General features: G+C 34.2%; 1 pseudogene; it reads right to left on the bottom strand.

Moving 5' to 3' along the window:
- Positions 1 to 740: 740 nt before the first annotated feature.
- LOC121245672 lies at positions 741 to 3,721 on the bottom strand (annotated as a pseudogene).
- Positions 3,722 to 8,364: the final 4,643 nt, after the last annotated feature.

Genomic DNA, 8,364 nt, shown 5'->3' with positions numbered 1-8,364 from the left:
ATTTTTAGAATATAATTTTTTAATATAATTTTTATTTTAAGATTTGAAAAAATTAAATTATTTTTTATATTTATTTAAAAGTTTGAAAAAATTACAATAACTAGATAATGAGTAAATGAAAAAAAATTAAAAATAAAAAATAAAAATATTTATATTTATAATATTTAAATATTAAAATAAATAAATCGGATGAGACGTAAGCACCTCTCCATCCAAAGCTTCACACAGCCCCAACTTAATAGACTTGACTTGGGTGACACTTCAACCACCCATCTACACTTCTCTTTTATCTAATGTTAGTTGAAGTTAGTGAAGTAGGGCCTCGCCTAGACAAAAGTTCAACCCAAGGAAATGCACCTACAAAATCCAATTATCTCACAAGAATCCCATCGTAATTATCTGTAGCAATTGATGATGTACTATATTTTTAAATGATTTGATAATAAACTACTTAAAATGTGTCAGAGTGATGTCAATGTTTAGGATAAAAGAGCATTGGCTTTGTGTCTGCTTCATGTTGTTCTGTCCGATAGCGCTGGAAATGGATTTGGGTTGGATCTTTTCTTCTTCCATCTTTGAGATCAGAAGCGAACATCACATAACTTTAAGAGGAGTCTGAGAATAATTCAGGTCCTGTGCATGGATAAACTTTAAAAATAGAGAATATGAAAGAAAAGAATAAATAGGCTGCTAAGCACAGGAATGATTAGAGTTTGGTGTTGAATATATCTCAGCAACGATAACAAAACAAAACGAAGGTGGATTTCATATATTGAAATAACTATAAAGCTTTGCTTTACACTTCTCAAAGAAACTCTTGACAATTTACATTTTTTTCCCCTCACTTTGTATCCTTTCATTTTATTTTCTTTCTTTATATTTTTGGGACAGCCCACTAGTAAAGAGATATTAAAAACCCAAAAGGAACAGAAAAAAGAAGCCAATTTTAACGAGCAAAACGCACATTGATCCTCCACTCTATTGGGGTCCTGCAGTAAGCGCAGTCCTTCATCCCTTGTCTCTCAAGGAGCTCATTGCATTTTGCACACATAACCTGATGTGCACATGGAAGGAAAACAACAGAAGTATCATCGGATAGGCACATGGCACATTCCCGGTCCTGTTTTAAGCGGCCAGTCCCGAAACGGTTCTGTGAATTCACAGCCTTTTAAGTACATGAGGATTCCGGTTTTGTTGCATAGCTTGGAAACCTGTGCTGTCTGTTGTTGGGACAATATTACCATAGCTTCTGTCACTACCTCTCCGAAGTGCAGCTATCATGGAAGACTCAGACTTGAGTTTCATTTCAGATAACTTGTTCTCAAGCTTTTTTATGTCTTCCATATTTTCTTGCATAACACTTTCTGCTTTCTGTCTCGTCACTTCATCCCGTGCTTTTGCCTTAGCTTCAAGTCGTTCCCTTTCCTGTTTATGGAGGCAGCCTGTGCAAGTAGTTTCTCCTTCGTTGTCCTCTCCTGTTTGCATCTGGCCTGTAAAATTTACAGTTACTTAATGAGAAAGAAGTCAAGAACCACACAATAATGACCAGTGCAATCAAAGAAATGCTTGGTCACACTAATATTGTAATTTAAGTCTTGTGAGAGACATTGCAGAGCGTTTTACCCAAATCCCTTGTATTTTTGCTGGAAAGTAGCATAGGTTTGCAAGTGTTTGCATATGTTTTGTGAGTTCACTTGTTGTTGCCTTGTAATCCTATAACCTTAATATGTTTGACTGAGACAAGGTGTGACTTGGTGCCACCACAAGGAAACATTTATGCTATGTTCACAAGTATACCACTGGTGGAGCATCGTCTGATTATTATGTACATTGAGAAGATAACTAGTACGTGAGCATACCTCAATTTGGCGGTGAAGATTTTTATCTTTGCCTAATTTCTGCTGCAGTTCAGCTCCCTTGTGCTTCTCTCTCTCAAGCTCTTCTTGTAACAACGCCTTTTCACCCTCCCGTGATTGTGCCTTCTTCAGAGCCATCTGCTCCCTCTCCACCGCTTCTCGATAACTTGCAGCTGATCCTAGAGCATGAAATCTAGCTGCCTCTAACTCCCTCCTCAGCACTGAATTTTCCTCCTCAATCTTGTCTGCAGCGGAATTAGCAATCTGAAACCGTTCATTGGCACTACTCAAGGCATTCTCCAACTCGGACAGTTTCTTCATAGTGTTCTCCTCCGCCATTTGCTTCTCTATTTTATTTCGTTCTGCTTCTCCCTTCTCTAGTCTCAGGGCTTTCAGCTCATGCTGATCCTTGCAAAGCCTATGAGCAGCCTGCATAACCTTCTGATTGGCCCACTCACTCCAACCTTGTAGCTCATCCTGTAGTTCTTGCAGCCGAGGAACCAGCTTCAAAATCATTTCATCCTTCTCATTTTGCGGGAGATACTTTCCAAGAGACTTGTCATATGGAATTCCAGCATAGTAATCAGGAATTTTAGGACCCTCAGAGTTACTGATCTGGGGCTTTGGGTGGATTTCATTTCGGAAGTCGATGACAAAGGAAGGTTAGTTTCAGCAGTAGGCAACACAGATATGGTGTCTTTAATACGTAACCCTGAATTGTTTTCAGTTGCAGGAGAAGCAGATGGACTCTTGTTTACGGGACGACTTCCATCTGCTAAAGGAACTTCAGATTGAACTTCTGAGCTTTTCTTTGAGGATGCATTTTTCATTTGTATAACAGGAAGTTCAGATGGTGGCTTCAGCCTTTTCTCCACGACAAAACCGACAGAGCTAGCAAATTTCCCTGATCTAGAACCACCTCTTGACCCAGACGTCCTGTCACCTCTCTCCATATGAAGGAACCTCTGCCGAAGTGCTGAAAGTTCTTTCCTCATCCGGCCCTTTGATTTTCGTCAGAAGTAAAGATTGGTGATGAAATCTGGACAGATTCCCCAGTGGGACCTGAGGATTTCTCTTCAGTGCTTGACAAGGAAACCGGACTCTCTTCTGCTTCGGTTACCCCTTCCAGAGAACAAAGATCTTTAGGTTTTGGTGAAGCTGGGAAACTTCCAAATTTCAGATTTTCAGGCAGAGAATTTATAGCACCAGGCTTCCAAACATTCGATTGTTTAGGATTTGGAATAATTGTTTCGGATCTTTGTGATCTGAATTGGGAAATGGCATGATCAGAGCCCTCTCCTGAAACATCTTTACAACCAAAAGCACTTGAAGGATCTACTTGGAGTGCACTGGCTTGTAAAACATTCAAGTCACATATCAACAACCACCACATTACTTCCCCAATGGATAGGGATGGTCTAACGTCCCTAACTACACCAATAATTTCCAACATGGTGTACTCAATGAGTTGCTTTAAATTATCAAACATGTCATTTCTGGAAATATTAACATTCCTCCGTTCAGTAAAATCATCCTTCAGAGAATCATTTACGATATTCATCACGGGGTCTTTACCTTGTTGATAAAAGCCACCACTTGAAACAAGTTTTCTAGCCGTCTCCTCGCTATAGCCCAATTGAGACATCCGCCTAATTGCACATTGGAAAGCCACTTGCAAATTGGAGAACAAAAGTTCTTCAAGCTGACATGCAATGGGATCATCCCAATAATCAGGTCCAAATGCTTCTTGCTCTGGTCCTCCCTTAGGCTGATGATGCAACCTGAATCCAGAGCGAATTCACTCGGAGAGCTTTGAGATATTTAGGAGATTCATACCTAAGGAACTCAGCCAGGCACTGGGGCATGCTAATTGAGTTCCCTATAGATGGATCTCCTAATTTTCTCCTGTATTTACTTCCCTTATCCGTGGTGAAACAGAAAAGGCCCTTGCTCGCTACCACTACCACCATCAGGAATTTCATCCATTTATGAACAATAAAAGAAGCAAGTCTTCAGTATTCTCACCAGTTGACTCTCCAGCTATAAATCCTATATGAAGCAACAAACCAAAAATTAAAGAAACATTATTAAAAATTGCACAGAGGCATATTTTTCGAACAGTCCACTGAAAATCAAGCAAATCAAACCTTCAAATCAGTGGTCAGCAATTCCAAACAAGAAGATAAGAACAAATAGAACAAGAAAAACCATACCTGTGATATGAGTGAGAGAGCAAAGACGAAAAACAAGCCTTCTCAAATCTGTATCAAAGAACTCGAACGATCAAAACCAGACCTACCCAGAAACCAAATTCAAGAGGAAACAGACACTGAACTCGGCAAGATAAGAACTCGGCCAGATAAGAAAGCTCAAGTACAAACAGGTCCTGAGCACACCCGGCTAAATAGAGCAGCAAGTAACGCATGCACCCAGATAACAACAAATGCCATGACAACACCAACAACCTATCGTCTAAAAAGCATCAAAAGCACCCAAACCCAATTCCCAGCACAAAAAACCCACTAAAATCAATCCTAACAACCACAAATTCAAATATGAAGCAAAAAATAAGAACCCAATAGAGTAAACTACACGAATTCTATACCCATACCGGATTGAAACGTATTAGCCAAATGCTGATGCTCAATCTGACACCAATAACGAGCATTGGCACGTTACATACAGGGGCCAAGTTGAGCGGGATTCTGCACCATTTTTTTTTTTTTTCTCTTTTTTCCAAAATGCAAACTTGTATAACTCTTTGGCGCGTCACTGTCAATTCCAGATGGTTTATATAGAAGCAGCATCGAGCCAACCAGTTAATGTGTTAACCCAGTAACGCTTATACGACAAACCGTGGTTAGGGCCACTTTACACCCAGAAATGGAATTCACTTCAACCACTAAACCCTCCCCAGGTAGCATTTCGACCTCCAGATATGAAATTTACTCATCCCTACTGTATTCCTGGGTTGTCATCTGCTTTGTTTTGGAAGTTACAACTGTCACTTCAGAAATTGCCTAATCACATTTATGCGATATTAACAGTAGTCATAATGCCTCGTCAGAACTGTGCTAATCATATTTATGTGTTATTAACCATAGTCCTAATTGAAGTCCTTTTCAAAAAACTACTTTGATCGGCCAAAAGTATGGTTTGTGATGCCAAACATGACAAAGTAAAAGGTTGTATGGTTTGCATTAAAAAGTAGGGCTCTATAGCATTTTTGATTATTTAAGAGACATGCCGTGTAAATAGAGTAACTATTAGGAATTTATGAAAAAGATAATGCTATATATCAGTTACTATTCACTCTCATATCTTACATCTATAATTTTTCATAAGGTGTGTGAGTGATTTTCATTGAGTGTGGAGTGTGGGTGTGGGTGTGGAGGTGGTGAATAGTGACTGATGAAAAGAATTCTTCTTATAAAAATACATGTATGATATGATAGAATAGAAATACATTGCACCATCTGTATTTCGAGAATATATTTTTATGTAAATATGTTGGATCATAATTTGTAGCCAAAAAGCATATTAATCTTGGAGTATGGATTAGATACACAATGAAACAGATCTCACAATACTCGTTACCCAATTAAATAAACTTGGACTCACAATAACAACAAATCTCTACTTTGGATTGCGTTGGATATAATATTTATATTTGAATCTGAGTTTAGATTTCAAAATCCAAAATTCTAGAAAGTTTAAAAGTTTATTTGGCTTTGAGTCGGTAGAGTAACCCGCTCGGTTGACCGTACAGTATTTTTTGAATTTTATTTTTTTTATTTTTCTTTTCATATTTTTAATATTTTTTAATATTTTTAAAAAATAAAAAAATACACCAATACACTTAAAATCACTTCTTTAATTACTAAGTAAAAAAATAAAAAATAAAAAAAATTTCTCGAGCGATACACTTAAACAGTAACATGGAAGCGGTAGAGTAGGCTTTTTCTTTAGCTTTAATGCAAATCCAAATCTGAAATTTAATATACAATCCAAACAAGGGATTTGGATTTTAGAGATCCAAATCAAGATCTTCTCTCAATCTATCCATCCAAACACATCATAATTTAGATCTTAAAAATTTTAACGGCTCGATACACATTCATGTATAAAACTTGGGAAGTATCTAATAGCTTGTTTAGGAACTCAAATGATCTCATCTCATCTCAAAACTTCTTATATTTTCCTTCCCAAGCATCTCTCAAACAAAAAATATTTTTCAATTTCAAGTTTTTAACTTTTTCATCTAATAATTATCTAATAATTACAAATTTTCAAAATTTCAAAACAAAACACAAAAAAATACAACTTTTTCAAATTATAAAATAGAAATAATATTAAGAGATTATATTATAATAATATTTTAACTTTATATTATTTTATTCAACTTTATCTCTATCATTTCTCAAAATCCACTAAAACATCTTAACACAAACTATTTCACTATTTAGAGCATCTTCAATGGATTTAGCTTTCTTTGCTAAAAGCTAAATCAATTGAGAATTTAGCTATTAGAACATAAAATGACATCACAATGGATTAGCTAAGCTACAGTCACTTTCAAAATAATTTTTAAATTTGAAAGTAACTATTTATACATCAAATACATTTTATATCAATTATTTCTCTCTCCATTTTAAATGACAATTGAAAAAATATAATTAGAATATGATTACTAATTAATATATAATATTATAAATAGTAAAATATGATAAAATAAAATAAATTCATAATTAAAAATTAAAATATTTTTGAAATTATTAATTACTTATTACTATATAATGAATAAATGGAAAATTCAATGTGGAAATTTGATATAAATAGCCAAAGTTAAATTCATCTTATATTATTTTATTGTCATATAATGAAAAAATGGTTATTCCAATATGGAGACTTACGTGAATGGAATAGCCAAAAATTAAATTCATCTTACATTCATAAAAAATGTACTTTAACTTTAACTAATCCATTGAGAGTGCTCTTACCCAATAAATGATTATTAGCTTACTCAACTATTTCAACTTTTTCTCATCTCATCTCATTTTTATCTTACCAAATAAATGCTTATTGATTTAGCATTTATCAAGAAAACTTACCTATATAAAGAGGGATGGATGTATGAACACCAACATATAATTGTCTAAACTCTCATGGGGAAAAAGACATACCTTTGATCCGATAATAGTAGGAGCTACATTGAAATTGTAACTGATCGACTGGATTAAGATCCCATGCAATCACTTGTGAACACAACATGGATACATCCTAAGGAGTCAAAGGGGAAAGATTTACCCGGATCTTTCTTCATCCTGTCCCTATAAATATGGCTTAATTAATTGAGGATTAAACCAATAAAATATATATGATAATAGCAAAGGCAACATTCAAATAAAAATAAAATGGATAATTAATTAGTGTGAAACTTAATAAGGAGCCCTTCACTTAGATTTCCAAAAGACTTTTAGGAAGTGGAAAGGAGACTTGTATAGATATATGGCTTTTCAAAGGAAACTGATTGCTAAGAAAAATCAACAAATTTTCTTTTCTGACAAATCCAAACAGAGATTACAAATAGAAAATTAATGAACAAAGGAAAAGAAAGACATATTTACTTTGATATGGAAGATCATATCAACTATAGGGAATTTATGTGAAAGATTAGGATTTTTGTTCTTCTTCCTTCACATAAATAATTATGCAAGGCATAGACAATTAAGAAACAACATTATAAGATAATTTGCATACTTAAGCTCTAGAAAAAGTTGAATATGTGCTAATTCATGAGCATTCGAGGTATGGATTTGTCAAACAATATCAAACTTTTCATATAGTCGAAAAAATTATTTAAGAACTAAAGCAAACATTGAAAATAAACTTACCAAGTTACCATTGTCGACATGCTTCGCTTATATCCGAGGTTTGAAAATGAGAGAAGCATTGTGAGATCTTTGCCGATAAACTTCGAAAACCTAATATAAGAAAAGCTTTTGTTATAAACAAAGAAGCGTTATAATAATTCAAGCACGACGAGCGTTTTTTGACAATTTTCATTACCAAAAAAAGAGAGGAAAATTTATTCTTTCAATTAAATAGATAATTTTATTTACGTATGGTTAAAATACGGTGAAAATAAGAATAAAACCGATGCGATAAATTTACTTTCTATAATGTAATAAGCAAAGAAGGCATTGTGATAAAATGTTAATATTATTAGCCTCTCAAGGTGTAACTAACAATTAAATTTAGCTAGTAACTTTTTTAATGTTGATTAATATAAATAAAATAATAATTGAATTAGATTGTGTGGTAGATTGATTTTTTTCTAAAAAAAAAAGAGTAATATTATTCTACGTTTTAGAATTCATTTAAAGTTACACTTGTTAATATGACACATTTTACATGCCTTCATACATTAATGATTTAAATATAAACCACTTAAAATATATTTTCAAGTGAGTATGATTAAAGTTAACACGATTAAAGACGAAGAGAG

Source organism: Juglans microcarpa x Juglans regia, unplaced genomic scaffold (genome assembly GCF_004785595.1).
Source record: "Juglans microcarpa x Juglans regia isolate MS1-56 unplaced genomic scaffold, Jm3101_v1.0 JmScfU0109, whole genome shotgun sequence".
NCBI classification, from domain to species: Eukaryota; Viridiplantae; Streptophyta; class Magnoliopsida; order Fagales; family Juglandaceae; genus Juglans; species Juglans microcarpa x Juglans regia.
This window is presented reverse-complemented; position numbering and strand designations above follow the sequence as displayed.